The sequence below is a fragment of the Chenopodium quinoa genome, unplaced genomic scaffold (assembly GCF_001683475.1).
Source record: "Chenopodium quinoa cultivar QQ74 unplaced genomic scaffold, ASM168347v1, whole genome shotgun sequence".
In the NCBI taxonomy this organism is placed as follows: Eukaryota; Viridiplantae; Streptophyta; class Magnoliopsida; order Caryophyllales; family Amaranthaceae; genus Chenopodium; species Chenopodium quinoa.
Genome location: NW_018743218.1, coordinates 3,925,150 through 3,949,563, shown reverse-complemented (window position 1 = coordinate 3,949,563; position 24,414 = coordinate 3,925,150). Strand labels below are relative to the sequence as shown.

The following is a 24,414-nucleotide window of genomic DNA, read 5'->3' as shown; positions in this document are numbered from 1 at the left end:
TCCGCCTCTTACAGAGAGGAAAACGCCCCCTACTACTGCAGGGTACCCCGGGGCCGGATCGCAACAATGCGAGACAACGTGGCAAGCTTTATTGCTAACCACAAAATGGGCCCGGAGTATTTACTGTTTGTGCCGGATCCAGAAGATACTGTCGTCTGGCCGGCTGGTACCAGCTATGGTGACGGCTGCTTTGGCTGCTATGTGGCGGCCATCAAAGCTGGACTGCGCTTCCCATTACATCCGGCTGTTCAGCGGATTTTAGATGGGTATGATCTGGGGTTATGGCAGTTAGCCCCCAACTCTTGGGTAAACGTACTCGGCTATGTGGCCGGGTGCGAACTGAACGGGGTGGAGCCAAGTTTTGAGGCTTTCGCCCACATGAACTATCTCAGCCGGACCCCTAAGTCGGGAGGTACCGGCTGGTATCAATTAACAAGCCATAGGGGTTACCTCATGACGAGAGGTAAGGCAAACAAATGGAAGGATTGGCGGAACACCTTCCTTATTATCGAGAGTTCAGACACGGAGCTGAACAAACGTTTTAACAAGTGGAACAGGGATCCGCCTCTTCTCGCAGGCGGCCGCAGCATGCCGCCTGTTCCCCCAAAGGCTAAAAAAGAGATCCTAGACAAAGGACTCTTCAAAGTAGAGACTAGGGTGAACTCTACTTCAGGGGTACGAGAGCAAGTACCCCTAAATTGCGTCCCGAGCTTCAAGTGGCTCTATGACGAGTACTTCTTGGCCGCCTGTGGCCTCGGCAGTCGGTGCTCTAGAGGTAGCCGGCCTGACGAATACTCTGTTTTTTCACGCCTTGTTTACTTGGGATTTTTACTAACTTTGCTGTTTATTTCTTTCAGCCGACGCCATGAGTAAAATAACAGCATCTAAGACTGCGGCGGCCATGCTGCGGGTTTCGCTAATGAAGCAGTCGTACGCCGACTTCCCCAGCAAGGAGGCACCCTTGGTAAGCTTTGAAAACTCTTCTCCTTTTAGTTGTATTATGCATATACTAACTCTTTTTGTTTTCAGTCTGGCACTCCAAGGGCTTCTTCCTCGCAACAGCCGGACCCCAAGGCCCGGAGGACGACTGTTGCAAGCTCTCCTGGGTCTTCCAGGAAAACAGTGGCGGCTGAGAAGCAGCCGGCCACTTCTTCAAAAACCCAGGCGGGGCCGCCTAGATGTATGGACCCTCACTTGTAAAAAACTCACCCTTGCTTCCTTCTTGATTAAGTCTAACTTGTTTTATCCTTTTACTTAATGCAGCCGGCCCCCAGGGACTTGACTTGGTTGAGGTAGCCAAGTCAATGGTTAAAGTAGTTCCTCCATCTGACAGGGAGGCGGTCAAGGGTGCCGGCACCCTTGACCTCGATGGAATTTCAGGGATCCTAGCTGAGGTATACTTAGCACCTTTTTGAGCTTTTGAGTTCCAGGACGCCTGTTAACTCTTTTGATTGGAAACTGACGCCTGTTTTTCTTTGTACTTAGGCCCTGCTCCGAGTCAACAGCCTTCGCAAGCCGATTGATCGGAAAAACAAAGAGGTAAAGGCCGCAAAGGCTATGGCCGCCTCCAGCTGTGATAAGGCAATGTTTCAAATTGCCCAAAATGAAGTACTGACCATTGATCTTCTTTATTATCAGGCGCAGGCGACCGCCGCTGTTCGGGCTCAGCTAGAGGCGGCCCAAAAGAAGGTTGACGAGCTGGAGGGGACCGTCACCAAACTTAAAGCCGAGCTGAAACCCCTTCGCCAGAAAATGCACTCTTACGAAGCCATGGAGAAATCTTTGGTTAACGTAAAAGAACGCCTGGTGAACCAGGAGAAGAGTCTTACCCAAGAGCTCTCGGACAAGGCCGAGCAAGAGAAACAAGAGCTCGTCCGGGAGATGGTGGAAGACTCCGCCCAAATCCAACGCATGACCTGGGAACGACTTTTCCCCAGTGCCGACTTTGCCTCATGGGAAAGAACGTACCGCCAGTGTTCGGAAATATATAATCAACAGATCCTGGCGGCTGCTGAAGAAGAGGCGTTGGACGTTGCGTTGGAGGAGGAAGAGCCGGTTGTGGCGCTTGTGCCACTTGGGGGTAAGGCATCAAAAGATGATGCAGCTAAGGCCGAGTCCAGCAAGAAGAGTGCTGACCAGGCGGCTGCTGCTGATACTGAACTGCCCCCCTCTTAAGCTTTAAGTATTTTTTTTTTCTTTTCACGGCCTGCGTGCCGTTTGCTTTGTAATTACCCGGCCAGGGGGCCGGGGTTTTGAATATTCTGCTGGTCTTTTATGGCCGGCTCATTTTAATCAAATTTTTTGTTTTTGTTCAAATTTGTCTAAGTATTTGAAATTTGCTCACTTGACCGACTGTTGTGTATGGCCGAACGTTAAGACAGGTACAAATAGTAAGTATGCCGCCTATGCCCCTGGACGACTGGTTGTCTGTTTCCAGGATAGATGATCAGTCGGCCATTTAATCAATCGGTATTCGAACTCTTTATTCAATTTGACCAAGTAAATAGAATTACCTAGTAGCCAAAGAATTTAAGTAGGAAAACAAACGGCGGGTACCGGTTGTTTCCCTTTATTGCCAATGTTGGCTTTTAACTCGTTATTTGTTAACCTAGCAAGAGTATTGGTTGAGAGCCTTTGTTTATTAAAAACAAGTGGACGACTCATACCTTTTAGGCTCCATACTAAGTTTGAGTGACTATTAAGTTAACATAGGAGTTACTTAGTCTTTGTCACAATCTTGATTGAGTAGTAGAGGTATCAGGCGGCGTAGGCCGGCTAGACCCCTTGATTCACCAATGTTTGTTGGCTATTAACTCAATAGGTTATCCAGTAGGAATAGGGGTACGAGTGCCCTTGTTTGTTTAAAACAAGCGGACGACTCAAACTTTTTAGATTCCATACCAAATTTGAAGGAGTGACTATGAGTTAACTTTGGAGTTACTCAGTCGCCATCACTTTTGTTTGAGAAGTAGAGGTACCAGGCGGCGTAGGCCGGCTAGACCCCTTGATTCGCCAATGTTTGTTGGCTATTAACTCAATAGGTACCCCCTGCATTTATCCCAAGTAATACAGGCGGTTATCTGACTCAGATGTCAACTGCTACCATTGGTTTGGTTAGTGATAGAGTTATCTTTGTCTCAAAAACGGCTACGTGGTTGCCCTTGGGGACAGTCGTATAGGTGCCGTGTAATTAGTTTATAGAACAATGTTCCACCCAAAAGGGAGCTGCTCTCTGCGACGAATTTCATCCGGAGGGATGCCGTCGGACGCCTGCTATGATGTTGGGACAGGTCGAATTAGTTTTGTAGATTTGATCAGGTGGCTTGGCGCCTGGTCTGATCATTCGGCCGATGGCCTTGGTAAGTTCTTGGTGAACGTAGGTGCTAAGTAAAAGAAGGGTAGCCGCCTGTTAGTTACAGGATCGGCCAGGCCCTAATCTTTTTAGCTAAGTATTGTGAGTAAAATACTCGATGGAGAGTAGCCGACTGTAAAGGAACAGACGGCGTGCCCCTCTAAAGATAAAGAGTGAAACTCAATGGAGAGTAGCCGACTGTTAAGGTACAGACGACATGCCCCTCGTAATACAATATTGAATAGTAAGTGCAAACTTTATTAAGTAGCTCTTTACTTTACATCATTCAGAAAAAATATTTTTTAAGGTTATCTACGTTCCAGGTTCGAGGCAACGGTTGTCCGTCTGGTGTTTCCAGACGGTAGGTACCGTCCCTGACTTCCGCATAGATTCGGTAGGGTCCTTCCCAGTTGGGAGTTAGTTTTCCAGACTCATTGGCCCTACCAACTGCTTCCATCTTTCTAAGTACAAAGTCCCCTACTTTGAGTGGACGCCTGTGTACTTTCTTGTTGTATGATCTAGTCATTCTCAGGCGATAGATCTCATGGCGCAAAACAGCATTGCCCCTCTTTTCAGGAAGTGAGTCTAATGCCAGGCGCATAGCTTCCCAGTTTGCCTCTTCGTCATATAGCATTACTCGAAGAGTCGGCTCGTAGTGTTCTATTGGAAGAACAGCTTCTGCACCATAAGTTAGGAGGAAGGGAGTTTCTCCAGTCGCCCCTTTTTCAGTCGTCCTAATGGCCCAAAGAACATGTGATAGTTCATCTGCCCATAGGCCGCCTGCTCGTTCAATCTTTTTCTTGAGACCGTCTGAGATGATTTTATTAAAGGCTTCTACCTGGCCGTTTGCTTGTGGACGACCGACAGATGCAAAGTAATGCGCAATTCCTTGGTCTCCCAACCAGCTTTTGAGAACAGGCGTCTCAAATTGGGGACCATTATCAAAAACCATAGACATGGGAACCCCGAACCGAGTGATGACGTTTTTCCAAATGAATGAAATTACATCTTTCGTCTTGATTCCCTTTACAGCCTCCGCCTCTACCCATTTAGTGAAGTAGTCAACGGCAACAAGTATATACCTTCTGCCGCCTGTAGCAGGCGTATATGGACCCAGAATGTCCATGCCCCACTTAGCAAACGGTAGTGGGCTGTGAATGGTAGTGAGGTCAGTAGCCGGACGGTGAATTAATTTGCCAAACCTTTGGCACTTGTCACATTTTTTCACCATCTCCATTGCATCTGCTTCCAAAGTAGGCCAAAAGTAGCCCTGCCGTCTTGCCCTTTGAGCAAGCATCCTACCACCTATATGGGAAGCACAGAAACCAGAGTGAAGATCATCTAGTATCTCTCGTCCCTTTTCAGGAGTAACACACTTTAAGAAGGGTTGAAGGTGCCCCCTCTTGTGAAGTTCTCCCTGTATCATTTCAAAACAAGAGGCTCGTTTTTTCAGTGCTGCCGCCTGTTGAGGATCATCCGGCAGTGTACCGTTTGTCAGATATGCCCTGATTGAATCCATCCAGGTTGAGCTTCTGTCTAGAATTCCAATAGGATTTTCCTCGATGCTTCTCTTCTCCATTACTTCCCAAAACACAGTTCGAGGAGTATCGGAGGAGGCGGATGATGCTAATTTCGAAAGTGCATCTGCTTGGTTGTTTTCTGATCTCGGCACTTGGATCAGATGGAAATCCTCAAGGGAGCCGACTGCTTGTCGGACCGCCTGTAAATACTTGATCATGGCCGGATGTGTTGCTTCGTATTCGCCATTATACTGACTCACTATCAGTTGTGAATCAGAACAGGCGTCTATTTTCCTTGCCCCTGCCGCCTTACACATGCGGATCCCGGCTAGTAAAGCTTCATATTCTGCCTCATTGTTTGAAGCCTGGAAACTGAAGCGTAGAGCATACTCGAACCTGTCGCCCTCTGGAGATTGACATACGACGCCTGCTCCACAACCGTTTGAAGTAGAGCTTCCGTCCACATATACCTTCCAGACTTGGTCTGGAACTTGAGAGTCAGGAGGACGAGTCATCTCTACAATAAAGTTAGCAAAGGCTTGCCCCTTCACTGCTTTTCTAGGCTTGAAAGTAACTTCGAGACTCTGCATTTCTATGGCCCATTTGATCATTCGTCCGGAGGACTCCATGGTGGTAAGGGGCCGCTTGATCGGTTGGTCGGTATACACGACGACTGCATGTGCCAGAAAGTAGGGCTTCAATTTTTTAACAGCCATGAAGAGTGCAAGACCAAATTTCTCCACTAGGGGATACCTCAACTCGGCATTTTTCAGTACGTGACTGACAAAGTAGACCGGAAGTTGACAGCCGTCCCTTTCAGCAAGGAGCACCGCGCTTAACGCATGATCAGAGACGGCCAGGTACATGTAGAGATTTTCTTTGGGCAAAGGGCTGACCAGCCTCGGCAAGGAATGCAAGTGAACTTTTAATTTCTGGAAGGCGGCCTCAGCATCCGGCCCCCATTCAAACCTTGCCTTTTTCTTAATTGCCTGGAAAAAGTATAGGCATTTGTCGCCTGATCGGCTTAGGAATCTTCCCAAGGCCGCCAGACAACCTGTTAACTTCTGAACCTCTCGGACGGTACGAGGCGACTGCATGTCAATGACCGCCTGTACCTTCTCAGGGTTCGCCTCTATTCCTCTCTGGTTGATAAGGAATCCGAGAAATTTCCCAGACTCAACTCCAAATACACATTTCTTGGGATTGAGCATGACATGGTGCCGCCTGAGTGTGGCGAAAGTTTCTCGGAGGTCCGTCAAATGATCTTCCTGAAGTTTAGTCTTGACAATCATATCATCAATGTATGCCTCGACGTTTCTCCCAATCTGATCAAAGAACACTGTGTTTATCATTCGTTGGAAGGTAGCCGGGGCATTCTTAAGACCAAACGGCATGACCGTGTAACAGTATAATCCCTGATCAGTGACGAAGGCCGTCTTCTCCTGATCTTTCTTCCATAAAGGAATTTGATGAAAACCAGAATAGGCGTCCATAAAACTCATCAAGGCATGGCCGGCTGTTGAGTCGACCAGGTTATCAATTTTAGGCAGAGGGTAACTGTCTTTGGGGCACGCCTTGTTCAAGTCTGTGTAATCTACACACATTCGCCAGGTGCCATTCGGCTTTTTAACAAGCACCACATTTGCAACCCAATCTGGGAAGTAACATTGCCGAATGAACCCTGCATCAAGTAATTTTTTGACTTCGGCGGCTGCCGCCTGACCTCTTTCTTCACCATGGTTCCGTTTCTTTTGTCGTACCGGCTTCTTTTTCGGATCCACAGCGAGTTTGTGTACTGCCAGATCAGGACTAATGCCTGGCATTTCATGGACTTCAAATGCAAAGATGTCCTTGTATTCTTTCAACAGGTTGTGAAAGTCGTCACCAAGGTTTCTCAGAGCAGTCGTCCCTACTTTGACTGTTCGGTCAGGATGGGAGTCGTCTAATATCAGGTCCGCATGCTCACCAGCCGGCTGAGGGCGGAACTCATCCGGCCGGTCCTCTGCCAGTGATTGCTATTTTCTTGCTTTTCTTGCGGACTCAGTCTGGGACGCCTTTCTTTTTCTGTCGCCTGTTTCTTGAACAGGCGCACTCTCCTTGACATTGTCAAGGTCTGTTTTTTCTCCACTTGACCCAGTGGCCATAACAGTGGGCTTGACATCCGAGAGATAGCACTCTCGGGCCATCCTCTGATCTCCCCTTAGGGAGCCGACTGTTCCATTATCCCTTTCAAACTTAAGCAGCATAAGTGACGGGATTATAACAGCTTTGGAATTATTCAGGGTTGGTCGACCCAGAATCATGTTGTAGGCCGAGAGTTCCTCTACCACTAGGAACCGGACTACCATGTGTCGTCCTTCCCCTTTTTCGCCCAGGCGAATGGGTAGATCCACTCGTCCCAGTGGGTGGACGACTCCTCCTCCAAACCCTATTAAAGGGTGGGAGGCCGGATGCATGCAGTCCGTCTGATATTTCAGTTTTGACAGACATTTGCTGCTGATAAGATCTGAGGAGCTCCCGGTATCTATGAGGATTCGGCCAACTCTCTGGTTGGCCACTTTACATTCAATAACGAGAGGGTCGTCATGCGGCCCCCTTATTCCTCCTAGATCCTCTTCAGTGATGACAATCTCAGGAAATGTATATTTGGACGGTCGTTCTTGGTGAACGGAATTTACATCTAACCGCCTTATATTATCTTTGTTGCCCCTAATAGTGGGGCCGCCTCCTGAGAAGCCGCCTGCAATGGTGTAGACGACTGCATCATCTGTATCAGAACTGTCGGCCTGCTGATTCTTTTTGGCCGACTGCTTTTTTGAGGAAGTGTTCCCCGAAGATTTCTTGACATAAGTGTCAAGATCACCTTGATCAGCCAAGCGGTCTAGGTATCGCATGAGACTGATGCAGTCATTGGTGTGATGACCAATGTCATCATGATAAGCACAGATTTTGTCTTGGTTCCGGTTGCTCGCAGAACCCTTCATGGGGAGCGGCTTCTCAATTGAGAGCCGTCCCTTTATTTCTTTCAGGATAAACTGGTTATCCTTGTTAAACACATACTTTGGGGAGTATGGTTTGAATTCTTTTTTCTTTTTCTGGGCCGGCTGTTTAGAGGAATCAGCCGCCCAGACCTCTTTTCTTTTTTCATCTTTGTTGGACGACTGTTTCTGTCGTCCCTCTCTGTTGTCGAACCTCTTTCCGTCCGACTGTTTCATCGTACACAGATCAGTCGCCTGTATATAGGCTTCTGCTTCAATCAAGGCCTCTTGAAGAGTCGCCACCCTTTTTCGAACTAAATCAAATTTGAAGGTAGACCCGTCTTTGAGACCTCTAAAAAAGTCAGTATAAGCTACCTCATCCGGTAACCCTTGAATCTGTATTCTCATCAGGTTGAACCGCCTGATGTAGGAACGAAGCCCCTCCTTTTCACCCTGCTGAATTGTTCCCAAATCAAGGGTTGTTTTCTTCGCAGGGATGTTCATAGCGAAGTTGGAGGCAAATAAGTAAGCAAGCGTCCTGAAGCTGTTTACACAACCAGTCGGCAGGTTGCTGAACCATTGCTGTGCAATTCCCTTGAGAGTCGCTGGGAAACACTTGCACCAAGTGGGATCATCCAACCCTTGAAGGTACATCAGGTTGGTGAATGCCATCAGATGGTCTTCTGGGTTAGTAGTGCCGTCATAGGCGCCTACTAGAATATTTTTTACTTTGGCCGGCTGAGCGGCTTCAGTAATTTCCTTGGAGAAGGCCGTCGGCTGTTCACCAAGTCTAAGCAGCCGTAGCTGCCAGTCCATAGGTTGGACGTTTTTTGTTGCAGGTCCACCAAATGGAGGTGGCTGCATAAAATACTGTTGTTGCGGCACAAATGGTAAGTTTGGTACCGCTTGGGCACTATGAAAGTCGGACTGACGGGAGGTGCCGCCTGACTGACTCTCATGGTACGACTGAGTTGGCCTCATCGAGGCATTTCGCAAACTGTCCTGAAAATTTGAAGTAGAAGCCGACTCTGATAATCGGTCACTCTTCTTCTGCTCTAGCAGGTGCCGAGCATCTGTGAACGTTTGCTTTGACCCGTCCGCCTGAATATGACGAACCAGTTTCCTATTTCCCGTAGGATAACGGAGTTTTGTGAAATCAAGAGCAGACGGCTCCCGCTTCTTGAATTTAGGATGGGGAGTCGCCTCTCGCCCTTGAACTGACTTCCTCTTTAGTGAAGTGGAAGGTTTCTTGGCCGACTGCTCTTTGACTGAAGCAGGCGGTTTTTTGTTGATCAACTCTTGGATCTCTCCCTTGAAATCCCTCATGAAGGTCATGAGTTCGTTCCTTGTGATGGGAGCAGACCCATCAGTCGGCTGTTGCCGAGCAAGCGGTGCGCCTGCTGGCTCGCTTCCTGTTTGAAGATACTCCCGTTCCCTCATTTCGGTATGACGGGTACGTCGGGCCCTTAGGGTCCCGTCTGGAGCTGTATGAGTTTCAACTTCAAATTCACTTTCGGTATCATGGTCCGACTGAACTTGAGGGTCGTCTAGGGGACGCCTCTCTTCTGGAGTCGGTACAGACTTGGATGCCATCTCTGAAGTACTCTCCCCACAGACGGCGCCAAATGTTTCGGGGTTTTCTGATGTCCTGCGGGAGAGTTACAATTCCGAGACTGGAACCGGACGCCTGTACCTGCAAAATAACGGAGACTCCTGAGAGCTCCGCCTCCAACGGTCAAGTTAGTACCTGATTAAGGAGTAATCAATACAGAAATTAAAGTAATCAGATCTCTCTAGGTGAGAGTGCTTAGTGTTGGTAATCTGCGTTGTTAGCGAGATTAGCCGGTTGTTAATAAGTCTGTTCTTCTCTGCTTGATCTCTTAATTATTCGGTTTTTGATTAATGAGGATTAATCGAGTATTTATAGCCTTGGGAAGCGTGCAGCTCTCTAGGTTTAAGGTAAACCTAGGGCTGATCGGGCCTCTAGACTGAATTGGGCCTTAATGGCCGGTTGTCCCATTTGGCATGGGTGGACACGTGGCGTGTCTTAAGTGGTCCATGGAGGACGTATCTGTGATTGACACGTGGCAAGCTCCTGTTGGCCTTTGTGAAGGACACGTGGCGGAACCTGGTTGGTCCACTTGTCAGATGGTGATTGGTGGATAAAAATCCCCTAATCAATAATCACGAGGAAACAAAAATTCCAAAATTAATAAAAAACATATACATAACAATAACAATAAAAAAAAATTATATTACTCAAAAAAAAAAAAACACGACAAACAAAAAATAAAAAGAAAAAAAAAAATCGGAAACCCAGACTTCTGCCTGAAAAATCCGGAAGTCTCGGGGAACTTTCGAAAATTTCAGGCGGAAGTACCACATCCGCCTGAAATTTCCGGAAGTTCCCCCAGACTTCCGGAATTTTCAGGCGGAAGTCTCCACGAATTTTTTTTTTTTTCAAATTAAAAAAAAAATAAACCAGACCCATACCTGCTCGCCGCCACTGACGCCGCCCCCACGACCACCGTATGTCAGCCTTATGCGTCACCTGTCCGCCATAGCCGGATTCAATCTTGAATGGGTGGTGTTCGTTGGTGTTTGGGTGATTTTCAGATGTTGGGGTTTTTTTTTTAAAAAAAATTTCTGATTTTTTTTTTTTTAATTTCTGACTTTTTTTTTAGAATGAGAAAATTTTAGAGAGAGAGAATGTTGGTAGTGAAATGACTCGTAAGTTAGTTTCGCGAGTATTTATATACGAGGGGTAAATTAGTAAATTTAAGTAAAAAATGCGAGCGTCGCTATGTAATTTACGAACGACGTTTAAGGACACCCGATAATTATGGAGTATGTATAGTCAAATTCTCGTAATTATAGCCTTCCAAGATTCTAGGATATTAGTTCATAGTTTAGTGGCTAGAATCTTGGATGTACAACATATTCACGCATCAAGCAAATCAAGAATTCACTTTCATTTTGCTTTTGAAGAATCTCATTCAGTCTCTCTCCTCACTCTTCTTCTTCCATCTTTTCCACTCTGCACTCTCATCTCCTTCTCCATATTTTGGGAGCTAATAATAAAGCTGGCTGCACGAGCTGTTCTTCAAGAGCAACCAAGAGGTAATCTAGTGTTCATCTTTGTTTTCGGACATGAGAATTTTTCATTTCTGGTTTTTAATTTCTCTGTTTTTTGTATGTATGATTTTTTTATAGAATTTTTAATATCTCAATTTGATTTAAATTTATATGCTATAAGTTTAAATCTAAAAAATTGATTTCTTTTCTTTTAATTTCTCTGTTTTCCCTCCTCAAATTTCACACTCAATTTTCGTAATTTAATCTTAACGGTTCAACGCTCCCCCTCTTTTCAATTCATCTTCCATCTTCTGCCCATTGAATCAATTGAAACAGGGGAGGAGAGAGAAAATCAAACAATGTCAAAATCATCCCATGTATTCATTGGATCAATTGATCAAGGAACAACAAGCACATCTATGATGGATCTACAACAGCAATTGGATCTCATCAGATTGAATTCACCTAGTTTTAATTTTGGTTGAGATGTTATTCTTGTTTTGGATTAATTTAATTATTATATTTTGTAGTGATATATTGCGATTTTAATTCTGGAATAAGTATTATTAATTTTCTTAGTTTAATCTGGCCCAATTAAAGCAAGCTTTATAAATTGACTTTTTTTTTTGGGTTTAGTTTAGTGGGTTGTGTATAAGCTATTGGAATCAAGAAGAGGCCGGGTGTGTTTATGTTAGTCTTTGTGTGCTCTTATTGTAGATTAGTTAGTTAATTTGTTTTGAACTTGGTTTAGCAATTACAAAAATAGCTAATTAAGTGTGTGTGCGGTGTTATGTAAGTAGCTGTGTGTGCGGTGTTATGTAAGTAGCTGTGGGTTGCTATTGTAATTTAGTTAGGTAATTTCAAGGGATATTAGTTAGTTTATTTGATCTGAAATTTGTGTGGTGCTATTGTAACTTAGTGAATTTGAACTGGAACTTGTTAGTTTATTTGATCTGAAATTTGTTTAGCACCTTTTACAAAAGTTTGGTTTGATGTGAAATTGGCTTAGCAACTATAAAAATTGTCTGTGAAGGTAATTCGGATTATCTTTATTGGGGAATTTGTCAAATAGTTATGTTGCTTAATGTAATTGACAATTTTTGAGGCTGCTATTAAGGCTTCATCGGTTTTTTGGATCTAAATAATTTAGGTAACATGTAATTCCAATTCATTAAATCAAATTGAATAAAGATGATTAGTAACTTGGTGTAGGCATCACTCTTCTTTTTTGGCTCAAAATATCAGCAATTCTTAGACTGTACGTTACTTCTGAATAGGCTGTATAGAATAGGGTATGGGTTATCAGGTATTATTGGTGTATATAGATTGTTTTCATATCTATTCTACTGTTTGATATACATACTGTAATTAAAAAAAAAAGGTACAAAAAGGTTGCACTTGTACTTTCGCTTACTTGTGTTGTATTGTTTGTAGAGCTGTGACTTGGGTCTGTTGTACTTCCATTAGTCTTGCTTTTACTTTATATTTATTGTTTTGGTAGAATATATAGATTACATATATATTATATTACATACATACAATTGAGTAAGCCCAATTAGAGTATAAAAGTGGGAAGTCTTGACATATGTACATGCAGAGAGAACAAATGGATTGTTAATTTAGTGAGGAATTCAGCGTGTTGATGAAATTTTGCGTAAGGTTAGTTGTATGTTGCATTTCTTCATGTGTTTTTTTGGGGTTTTGTGTAGTTAATTTAGTGTTCTTATTAAATTTGCTCTTGAAATTGAAGGTTTTTACAAGTTGAGTTTGATTTGGAGTAAGGAGCTGCTTCAGTTGATATTCAAGTGGTTGTTTTGTGTTTGCTTTAGATTGTGCTATTACGGTGGGTAGTTCCTGTTGTTATATGCTTTGTGATAATGAACTTTGGTTATTGTCTGCTTATAGATAAGGTCAATTATTGATATCAGATGTGTGTGCTATTTATTTTAGGCTAATGATTGTTGATATGAGCTATTATGTTGTATATATGTTGATTCAAGATAATATTAATTCACGTAGTTTAAGTGTGATGCTTTTTGGGTTTACCTCTTTTGAGGAGGAACATGTTTATTTGAAAAGGAGTTTTCTAGACTTGCTAAGATAAATTATGGTACTGAATGGTGAATAATTTTCTTACATTAGAAACTGTCTGCATGGCTTTTGTTATAGAATTTTCAATATTTTCCTTGTATTTCTTGCTGCTACTGCTTTCTTGTGCATTTATTTTGTCACGTGTATGTGACCACTATGGTAGAGGAATTGGTTAAAAAAAAAAACAAAAAAAAAAAAACCTTATGGCTGATTTACATCAGAATTTTGAGATACTTGATCAAAGAACAGAACACCTAGCTTATCAGACCAAGGCTAGATTCGATGCTTTCTCTAACTAATAATTGACAACACAAGAAAATGAAAAAGGATAGTTATGATGAGTTCCAGTGGTGATGAGGGTGAATCAAAGTGCTCAAAATCGATTGGTAGGGGTATCAAGCTCAATGATTTAACTGGCCTTGGAAGACCAGAAGACTTTCTTGAGGGAAGAGGTAAGTAAGAGATGAAGATGAACAATGCACTTTTAATTTTTTCCCCTCTCTGGTCTTTTGATTGCCTAAACACAAGAACATGAACCTTGGAACCTGAAGAAAACAGGATCAGAAAGCTTTTGAAGAGATGAAGGTGAATGATGAAAGAGCAAGAGGGTTAGCATACCCTTAGGCTTTTTGTACTTCATCTCTTGCTCTTTGCTCATTTATTGTTATTCTGTAATTTTTCATAATTTCTATCTACCAAAGCTGTAATTTGAATAGGATAGACTTGCTCAATTATATTAGGGTCATGGGAAGTGATCCTCCAGAGTTTTAGACTTTTAGTCTGTCAGCTTTAAATCTTAAAAAATCGATATAAAAAAAAACGTAATTTGTTGGTTACAATTTGCCCCTTCTAATATGTCTAATGTTGTTAATGCTCATAGCAACAATTGAATTACCAAACTCTAATCACGATTAATTATTACGAAGTATGTAACAATGTTACTCTGTAATTGAAAAATACTTTTTTGAAATTTGTAGATTAGTGAGTCGTGGGATTAAAAACCGTTTTGTCATTCATTCAGTATATACACGTCTACATTAGTACCTTTTGAAATATATATTTAGGTAGCCAACTAGATAAGAAATTAGTGAAATGAATGGTATCCTTCGAACAAGTGTATTATTCCGATAGAGGGTTTAGAATTAAGTAGGAAAGCTAATTATTTAGTGAGGTCAAGTGATCAGAATGCCTAGCTGGAGGTCGCTTCTGATCAGTATTATTAATGTATAATTAATATTACAGCTTAATCTTGACTGAACCTTCTGGATCACACCTAATCGTGTAACCAAACTGAAGCGACGAATTACTCCGAAGGATTTAATAAGTCGATAGGGATTTTATGAACTAAGACGTTGGATTCCGAGCTTAGAGCGTCGAAGTCGAGCGTTGAAAGTCTAGTCGAATTTAGGAATCGACGAGACGGAAAATTCAATCAAATGACACAACGTACTAGGCTAGCACAAGGCCTTGTCGCACCACTCTGGTGGAGGCAAAGCCAAACCGCAACCTAAGCTCTCGCAAAGGCTCAACATGGTGCTGGCCAGGGCATGCGGGGCTGGGCGTGCTGTCGCAGCACAAGCCCTCGCATAGGCTGAGCAGCTAGCTGGCCGAGGCATGCGAGGCTGTGCGTGCTAGCCAAGCTAGCATGCGTGCAAGCAGCGCTAGCTAGCTAAGCCTCGCTAGCTTCTAGCCGCAAGGCCAGCCCGTAAGCAAGCAGTTCCCAACAGCAAGCAAGCGGGCCTGCTATGCTTGTTGGCCTTGCCGAGAGCACAAGGGCACTACAAGGCACCCTTGTTGTCCAAGGCAAAGGGCAGCCATGTGGCGCGTGCTTAGTGGGGAGAGCTTTTGCTTGGGGAACAAGGGGGCATGTGGTCCTCCCTTGTGGTCCTCACCTAACCACTTGCTCACCTTGTGCCACTTGTCATTTGATGATTGCCTTTCCATTTTAATTTAATTTGGAATTAAATTAATTCTTTCTTTTGGCATTTTACTAACTATCACACATTGAAAGATGATGGGAATTCTTGTGAACATTTCCCTATAAATACCAATCACTTGGTATTGGCAACTTCACTTGAGTTGGTGAACTCTAAGGGATCACCAAAAGCGAGAAAACCTTTATTCATAAACTCTAAGTTATTTTAGTCTAGCCCCGTCTAAGCTACGGGGTAAGGGCCGGCTACGGTTCGGTAGCGAGGGTGTGAGCCGTAGGAGGTTTTCGCACTTGTGAAACTTGAAGCTTTCAAGTCCGAGCTCATCGGTTGAGCAAAGCACGCTTCTAGGGTGAGTATTCTTTCTCTCTCTTCTCTTTTGTTTGTGTTTATTTGCATGCTTTTGTTTATGTTGTAATTATTATGCATGCAATCCCGTTATCGGGTTTTGTTTCCGCGCGGTGTTGGACACCTCAAAACCCAACAACGGTATAAGAGCCTCTTGAATTTAATTTTTACAACTAAAAATTAATTAAGGTGATTTAAATGGATTTAAATTTCTGGTTTTGCTTCCTAATTAGATTAGGAGGTCGTTTTTAATTAGATTAAAAACATATTTATGCTATTTTTAGCTTATGAACTCTTATTTTGACTCAAAATTAGTGAATTTTGGTTGGAATCGACATTCTAAATCATTCTTTACCCACAAAGTAATTAACAATGACCTTCCATAAGCCAAAATCCACCCAGAAAGTGATTTTTCGAGGGGCTTTTCGTTTTTGACGAAAATTTTTAAATCTTGATTAATTATGGCATGCAATTATTGGATTATGTGTTTGATTATACCATTAATCTTCTGCAATTTTAACCCTTATTAAGTATGTTCATGAAGTCATAATTGGTGCTTAATTTGGTTAGCTCTTATTTTCACATAAACTTGCAATTTCACATTTTTGCAAATTAATTGCTTGAAGTGTGAATGTTTATGGTGAATATGTATTTTTGAAGCCACTAAATGTTAAAGGTTCAATCTTTAATCGTTTATTTGGTTGGATTTTAACTTGCTAAAATCCATAATGAGCTAATTTTTGGTTTTAATTATTTTTGAGTTGATTAAAATCCTAAATGTTCATACTCGTGCTTGAAATATTATTCTTTTTCATATTGGAAGATTACAATATTGAAATGTGCATAAGTAAGTGTTGGATAAATTTTTCATTGGATGATTATTTATTTTTCCAACCTTTTTTGTCAAATCTCAATTGTTAATTTATGTTAAATTAATTGTGAGAATAGCATTCAATTTTGTTGCATCAAGTTGAGCCAAAAATAATTTAAAGAATGATTCTTGAATTAAATTTGGTTTTGCACTAAAATTGAATTTAATTAAGTTGGACTTATTTTATTTTCAATATTGCTCAATATTATTTCTAAAATCAATTTAGAATTAATTTTTTATGTCACACGAAAAATTCGGAATAAAATCTTGAAGCACAACAAGCACAAAATCAAAGCCGAAGCTTCGAGTGCCTAGCTCGGCCAGCAGGGCTTCTGACGACGGCCCATATGTTGCTGCCGAGCCAAAGCATGCGCGAGTGTGTGCGAGTGTGTGCAAGGGAGCGTGCGTGTGGTGCATGGAGTGGGACTGCTAGGCAGTGCCTAGCTCGCATAGTAGCGCTTGTGGGGCCAGCACAAGCATGCACACTGGCACGTTGCTAGTGCCAGCGAGACGCAAGCGCGTTGAGCATGCTGCGACGTTGCCAGTGCTAGCACGCTGTTGTATGAGCAGCAATCATGCACGACAGCAAGGCTTGGGTGCCTAGCAAGCCTAGCCTCAAGGCTTGGGTTCCTAGCAAGCCTAGCCTCAAGGCTTGGATGCTAGGCACTCGACCATTGAGGGGCTATTTTTGCGGTTTTGCGGTTTTTCCCGGCATTTGCAAAATTAATTGGCAAAATTTTGGGTTAACCGACTTAATTAATTTTAATTGAATTAATTTTAATTAAGTTGGATGTGGAATTTAGTGGGAGCTTCATTAATCATTTGAGCTATTATTATTGTGTTAATTCACATAATCGGATAACAACTTTGACTAGTTTTAATTAGGCGTGTTAATTGGATTAACCACCTAAGTTAGTTACTAGTTTGCGCTCGTTTTGCATTGTTACTTGATTTATTTTGTAAAATGTATGGGCCATTCACTTTAGTGAATGGATGAATGGAATAGATATTCTAATGCAGGTTTTACAAAATGGCAACTAGTGGGGCCCGACTAGGATAGTAAATACGGACTACGTTCCATTATATTTTTTTTGTAAATCTAAATATGGACTACGTGTCGTTGAGTATTTTTTTCCTTAATATTCATATTAGTCCTAGTCTTATTAGTAGTTGCATAATTGGCGGAGATGTCTCGAAAACGGTGTTTCTAAGAAGACGAAGCCAAGAAGTTGCAATGAAGGCCCTTGAAGATAGAAGATTCAAGTTTCAAGGGGTCATGCTAGTTGCCAAATGCATCTTTATTTATGCTATATATATTTATGCTTATGCTCATATATAATTGTGATGTTAGATGCATGTTTAAGATTTCGAATGTTGAATGATTAGTTTAGTCACTTAAATAAACCAACATAGAAACCCTAAGTCCCAAAGAATATTGAGTTAAATATGCCATTCCAAAATGACACTTACAGAACTAATGAGAATAGTAATGGGCTATGCCAAAGCAAGAGATTACTACTTTCCTAGGGAATTAAGGTATGTTGGTGGGCTGCTAAAGCAAGGCATCATATACACGTTAGTTTTGGTTAAACTCAACGATATAAGTAAGGAGTCCTTAGATGTCGTGGCAAAGGAGATAATCGTCAAGAAAGCATTAGATGCGACCTTTTATCGAACCAAGAATAGCTTAGAGCTATTAGCAATTAGATTGCTTACCTTAAAATATTAAGTGTTAAGACAAGCCAAAGCATGCTTAATCACTTATTAATTTTTGGGATCTTGAAATCATTTATTCTCGCCTAATTGGGACAAATTTATAAATGTGTGAATAGAACGTTAATAAGATAGTTGAAATTGCTAGTTTGCACGTATTTTAATGCTTATTATTTTATCTTGATAAATGGTTATACTATGCACTTATATTTGTAGAATTCTAAATCAAATTATAATTTTTCCAACGATTGGTAAAAGGAAATCTTTTGAGAATGGTTCTCAAGGAAGGAAGAGACAATTCTAAAATACAACTTCTCATAATGACTTTTATGGCTAAGTTTGAAAGGACAGTTGGACATCATGTATTTAAAATACTAGGTAGTTTTAATAAACATGAAGTATTGAGTTGAAAACTCAATTAGTCAAAGAATGACAACTAACATATCTTTTCTCTTTATACACTAATGAGTAGGACTCATTGATGTAGTACGAATCAAAGGAAAAGATGGAACTTTGTTTTACGGCGCATTAGATGTTTAATTATTCCTAACAAAGTATAAAGGTCAAAACACTTAAATAAAAGGTTCTTAAGGTTATGAGACGATGTATGATTAGAAATATAGGAAACAAGGAGCAAAGAAAAGGAATTTGAGATTCCAATTCTACCTAAGAGTTCATGTTATCGTAGTTAAACTTAGCAACTTATCTTAACAAGTATTAGATACTGCTTGAGAGTTCGACTTTCGAAGTGACCTCAAAACAAATGAAGTTAAGCTATGTTATTGACTTACAAGCTTGGAATGAAGCAAGTGGTGCTACATCAGTTGTAAGGTCATCTGCTTTGTTTATGAACTTTTAAAGCTAAAGGCTGGAATAAATAATGGTTATTGTGTTCCATAATCTGCAAAAGATCCGTTTACACATGGAAAGACTCACATTCAAAGTAAAAGAGCAATAGTTGTTGGTTTTATTTGAATGGCATGGTTGTTTAAGCCATGGTCAAAGATACTTGGTTATAAACAAACATTTCTCTAACATGAAAACTCACAAGGTTCAAGTCATAGACATGATCTGTGTTCCAAACATCTTTAGCAATGTCACATTGACAAGAACGTACCTAAGGCTCTATTAGATAGACTCTTGGAAGTTGATCAATTCAGAATCGTTCTAAGGCAAGAAAGTCTTACTTGTTGAAATCGACAAAGGAAAGAGCTATTGTGCTTGGTATAAACCATTGACTCCGAAAGCTTAAGAGAATTCCATTACTTCAATGTTTTCACAAGAATCTGAAAGAATATGGCTGTATTCATCAAATGTGAACAAACTGGATCTTGAATAGCTTAAAAGTTCAATGAATTATTGATTCGACTAGGCAAGATATCAAAACGTCTAGAATAGATTGAGCGATGTTTTCTTGAGCCAAGAGTGATCATATCAAGGTTATGAAATTGGATTTTCATAATTAGCTCCACATATAATATAATATGTCTTGACAGAGACCTCAATGCCATTTGGAAATGACTCGAATGATGATCACTAGTAGAAAAATGATATAGGCACCGCAAAATGCGCACTAGTTTTTAAAAACCGGTGCGAAAAAAAATAGGCGGGATTGAGGGGAAGACTTTTCGCACCGATTCTAAACAATCCGGTGCAAAAAATGAGTTAATCGTACCGGTTTGAACAACGAAAGCTATTGTAAAAAAAAAACCCGGCCATTTTTATCTTCTTTCTTACTCTTTCTTTCTATTTCCTCAGTCTCTCCTCCTCTCAACAATGGAAACCCTAAATTCCTTCTCTCTTTTTCGATCTCCTTCTCTCTCCTTGGATCTCCTTCTCTCTCCTTCTCTTTCCTTAAAATGAAAAAAAAACCCTAAAACTCCTTTGCTTTGCAATCAGCCATTGTCACTCTTATTCCCCAAAGAGAGCCTATCATCTTCTTCTAGTCCACCATAGAAGCGTGCACTCTACATTCATCATTGACGTTTCCTCGCGTCCTCCTCCTTAGCCAGCTCGATTCTTCTACAATCGATTATTGAACATTATTGGTTATAATTGAAGCTGATGATGCTACGTAAGATGTTTCTCTTTGTAATCATCAAAATCAATTTAGAAGTTTTTTCAGTTTGAATGTTAGAAATGATGATTGTTTGAGTTGATTTAAATTTATTTTTTCAAATTTATGTAGTTTTGAGTTGATTTAAGTTTCTGGGTAATAGTTTTTTGGATAGTTTGTGCTGAATTTTTGCGGATTCCGAGATAATTTTTTTTTCTCTCGATCTGAAGTTTTCGATTTTATTCTAATTATCGATTTTCGTTTTAATCCTCAATCATTTTAGCCCTTTAATCGTTTTCATGTTTAGTTTTGTTTTTAATTTTCAATTATATTAGATCTAATTTTTCTTATTTTCATTTGAAAATTAATCTAAAGTTTTAGTTTGGTGCGATTTGTTTTGATTTTGTGCGTTGATGGTGTGGTTGTGGGTGTTTGGTGCGATTGCTCTGATTTTGTGCGCCAATGGTGGAAGGCTGGAAGCGTTGCTGTAATGGTGGCAGGTTTTAATTTCTTCATTTTTTATATTTAGTTTGGTTAATTGGATGGTTAGAAGTTTAGAACATATATGAGTGACAAAATATTGGTAAGGCATTGTGTCAATATATTGTGATTCATTGGCAGTAATCATATGTTATTATGTTCATTTTTTTTTCGTGAGTTGGATGCCCAATAATATCAGAATTTGCTACATGTCTGCTGTTGCACACTTAAATTTAAAATATTAACTCATCTGCAAAGTTGCTTTAGTTTTTAAGTACTTTTCTTTTTCAAATGGCCTATGTGCTTATGCAATTTCGTTAAGTTTCTTGAGTAGTCTTGTTGATTACGGTAAGCCATTTACATATCATATATGTTGGGTTAATCAGAGGTTTCTTTCTCTTTTGGGTGTGGGTGCATTTTGCTTCTGTTTTGACCCTTCAAATATTATTGAGGTCTATGTCTCGTTGTTTCTAATCTTAGCTTATAACCTTTTGAGCTTAATTATAATCATCGGTCTATACCGGAAGGAATTCTGATTTGCGCTACTTTTCATTATAGGAGAGGAAATGGTGTTCGTGGTTGTATGAGCTGTGCTGGAGGAACCACGCATGGGCTTTAACATTGAAGGTTTTCTTCTTCTTAAATCAGATTTTACTGAAACGTTTTGAACTTGGTTGTACGTTTCTTGTCTTATGAAGGGTTCTATTTGTTAGTGAAGGTTTCTATGCATATTATTGTATTTATAATGATAAATTATATAGAGCATCATACTTGCCTTGTTGTTTCTAGTCTTTATATATGAACCTTGATCTGTGTCAGATGGTTGAATTTGGGGTAGAAAAAAAACTATTTTTTTGATATGTAGCATTAGTTTCGGCTCTTATTTTTTTGGTAATCTATGCTAGTCTTGAAACAATCGACCAAATTGGAGTTTGATTGAATAGACATTTAAAAGATGAATACTCGAAATCAACTGTGTCATCATTGTTGTAGCTATCATCTATGAACGGAAATATGCAACAGAGAAGACTTTACACTCAATTTTTTGTTTTGACAGAGTGATTCGGATGGTAAAAGGTGAAAGGAATGGTGTCCTTCCAACAAGTGTATTATTCCGATAAAGGGTTAAGAATTATTGGATAGCTAATTTTTCAGTAAGGTCAAGTGATCGGAATGCCTAGGTGGAGGTCGCTTCCTATCAGTAATATTAATGTACAATTAATATTACAGCTTAATCTTGACTGAACCCTTCGGGTCGAACCCAATCGAAGCCTAGAGCGTCGAGACCGAGCGTCGCCAGTCGAGTCGACTTTAGAATTCGACGAGACGCGAAATCAATCAAGTTACAAGTTTGAGTTAGGCCATAGCCTCGCATTGGCCTAGCCATGCGAGGGCTAGGCTATCTCGAGCTAGCATGTGCATCGCAATGCTAGTCGCAAGTTTAGCATGCTAGGCGTGCTAGGCCCATGCATGCTAGCTAGCCACTGCAAGCATCGCAGCCTTGCGTGTGTGCTAGCATGCCATGCGCCCAGCCATCGCAAGGCTAGGCCTTGCTAGCATGCTAGGCGCCGGCGCACAGCTAGCCCAGCAAGCATCGCAAGGTTAGGCCTTGCTAGCATGCTAGGCGCTGGCTGCCTCGCCAGGAGCATCGCACAGCACCATGCGCCAGCCGGAAGCGTGCTGGGCTGTGCGTGTGTGTGTGTGTGCCTAGCACAGCATCGCACAACACCATGCGCCAGCCAGCAGCGTGCTGGGTTGTGCGTGTGTGTGCGTGTGCCTCGCATAACATCGCACAACACCACGCACCAGCCAGCAGCGTGCTGTGCTGTGCGTGTGGTGCGTGTGCTTCGCATAGCAGCGCCCAGCAAGCAGCTCGCATGCCTCGCCCAGCAAGCAGATCGCATGCCTCGCCTAGCAGCAGCGCCCAGCATGCTTGGCTCGCTAGCAGCACGCATGCAGTAACTGGCTGCGGCTGGCTGTGCGAGTGTGCTGGCTGGCTGGCCAGGCTGCCCAGCCTTGGTGCTAGGCGCTAGCTGGCAGCCTTGGCAGCCAAGGCAGGCTTCCAGCCAGCCACTTGGCAAGGAGGACTGGTTTTGCTAGTGGGGACCAAAGATTGGTTATTGCCTTGGGGAGCAAGGTGGGTTGGTCCCCTCCCTTGGTGGTCCTCACCTTCTCCCTCCCTTCCTCTTGCCACTTGTAACTTGGTGATTGAATTGCAATTTTATTTTTGTTTTAATTAAAATAAAATGGGAAAATTGCTAATCTCCCACATTGATTGAGAGTGGGAATTCAAGGTCCATTTCCCTATAAATACCAAGGTTTTAGGATTTGGGAAGAACACTTTAGTGGAACTAAAAAGGCATCTCCTTAGAAAAGTGAGAAAACCTTAAGTTCGTAAAACTCTAGTTTTTATGGTCGGGTCCCGACTAATTTTCGGGACTTGGATCGTTCTGGTCGGGTTCGTGGGTACGAGCCGTCGGAGACCTTCGCATTTGCAGGGTTTAAGTAAGAGCTCGGGATTCAAGCGAAGCACGCGCCAAGGGTAAGAATGTCTTTTCTTCTCTCTCTTAATTGTTGTTTAATTAGTGATTGCATGCTTAGTCGCTTTAAATAGTGTACGGGTCTTGGGTGGGTTTGCCTTCCGCGTAGAGTCGGACTATTTGAAACCCAACAGCGGTAGCGTACTCGTATTTTTTTTAATTTTGGCTGATGAACCCAGATTTTGACTTAAAAATAGTGATTTTTGGGTGGAAACGATGTTCTAAATCGTTTTTGATCCAGAAGCCAAAATCCACCCATAAATATGTTTTTCGAGGGGTTTTTCGTTTTTGACGAAATTTTTTAAATCTTTTAACCTTGATTAATTATTGCATGTTGATGGTAGATTAAATGTATGGTTGCATCCCTAATCTACTGCAATTATAAACCTCATTAAGCATGTTTATGAAGTCACAATTGGTGCTTAATTTGGTGTGTTCACTTTTCACATAAACTTGAATTTTTCACATTATTGCAAATAAATTGCTTTAAGTGTGAATGTTTATGGTGAACTTGCAATTTTGAAGCCCCTAAAATTTCAAAGATTCAATCTTTAATTGTTTATTTGGTTGGAACTTTGATTGCTAAATTCCATGTTGAACTAATTTTTGGATTTAATCATTTTGTGTTGATTAAAGTCCTTAAAGTTCAAAACTTGTGATTGAATTTTGATTAATCTTCATATTGGAAGATGTAATTTTTTTCAATTTTACACAAGTTATTGTTGGAAAATTTTTCATTGGATGAAATGGTTTATTTTTCCAACTCTCTATTTTGTCAAAGCTCATTATTAATTTGCATTTTTGTTAAATTAATTATGGGTGTAGCCCTTCAATTTTAAAGCATCAAGAAAGACCTAAATTGTTTCAAAGGTAATTTTGTATGATTTAGGCTTGTGCACCATTAAAATTGAATTTAATTAAGTTGGACTTGTTTTATTTTCATTTTGCCCTAAATTGATTCTAAAAAAATAAATTTAGAGTTGATTTTATGTCACACGTACAACGGGACTAAAATCTTGAGAAAAGGCACGCAAAATGAGGCAACAACACCCAAGCGCCACCAAGGCTAGCCGGGCTGCCCACGCAGCCCACATGTGGCTGCCTTAGCTGCGCACAAGGGTGATGTGCCTTGAGGTGCTGCTGCTGTGTGGCGAGGCTTGTTGCCCGTTGATGCTTGATGCGTGGCCAAGGCTGCTGGAGGATGCTTGGGCGTGCTGCTGGGCAGCAAGCCCCAGCCAGCCAGCCACTCGCTGCCAGCGCCAACGAGCATGCTAGCATGCGTAGCGTGCTGCTGGTGCTAGCTAGCGTGGTATGCTACGCTGGGCGTCATGCTTGCACCCAGCATAATCAGGCGCAACACCAATGGCTGCATAGCAGCCATGGTGCGCAACCAAAGAGTTTTAGGGGTGGAACATTTAATTTTGACAAAATTTGGGTTAACCGGCTTAATTAATTGGAT

General features: G+C 41.6%; 2 long non-coding RNA genes across 2 annotated transcripts; both read left to right on the top strand.

Moving 5' to 3' along the window:
* The first annotated feature begins 10,401 nt into the window (after positions 1-10,401).
* On the top strand, positions 10,402-13,794 carry LOC110734759. Its single transcript, XR_002513914.1, has 2 exons — positions 10,402-10,970; positions 11,262-13,794. It is a non-coding gene; the product is annotated as an uncharacterized LOC110734759 (long non-coding RNA).
* Positions 13,795-20,271: 6,477 nt separating this feature from the next.
* Positions 20,272-21,298, top strand: LOC110734706. The gene is made up of 2 exons (XR_002513882.1): positions 20,272-20,435; positions 20,974-21,298. It is a non-coding gene; the product is annotated as an uncharacterized LOC110734706 (long non-coding RNA).
* The last annotated feature ends 3,116 nt before the right edge of the window (positions 21,299-24,414 follow it).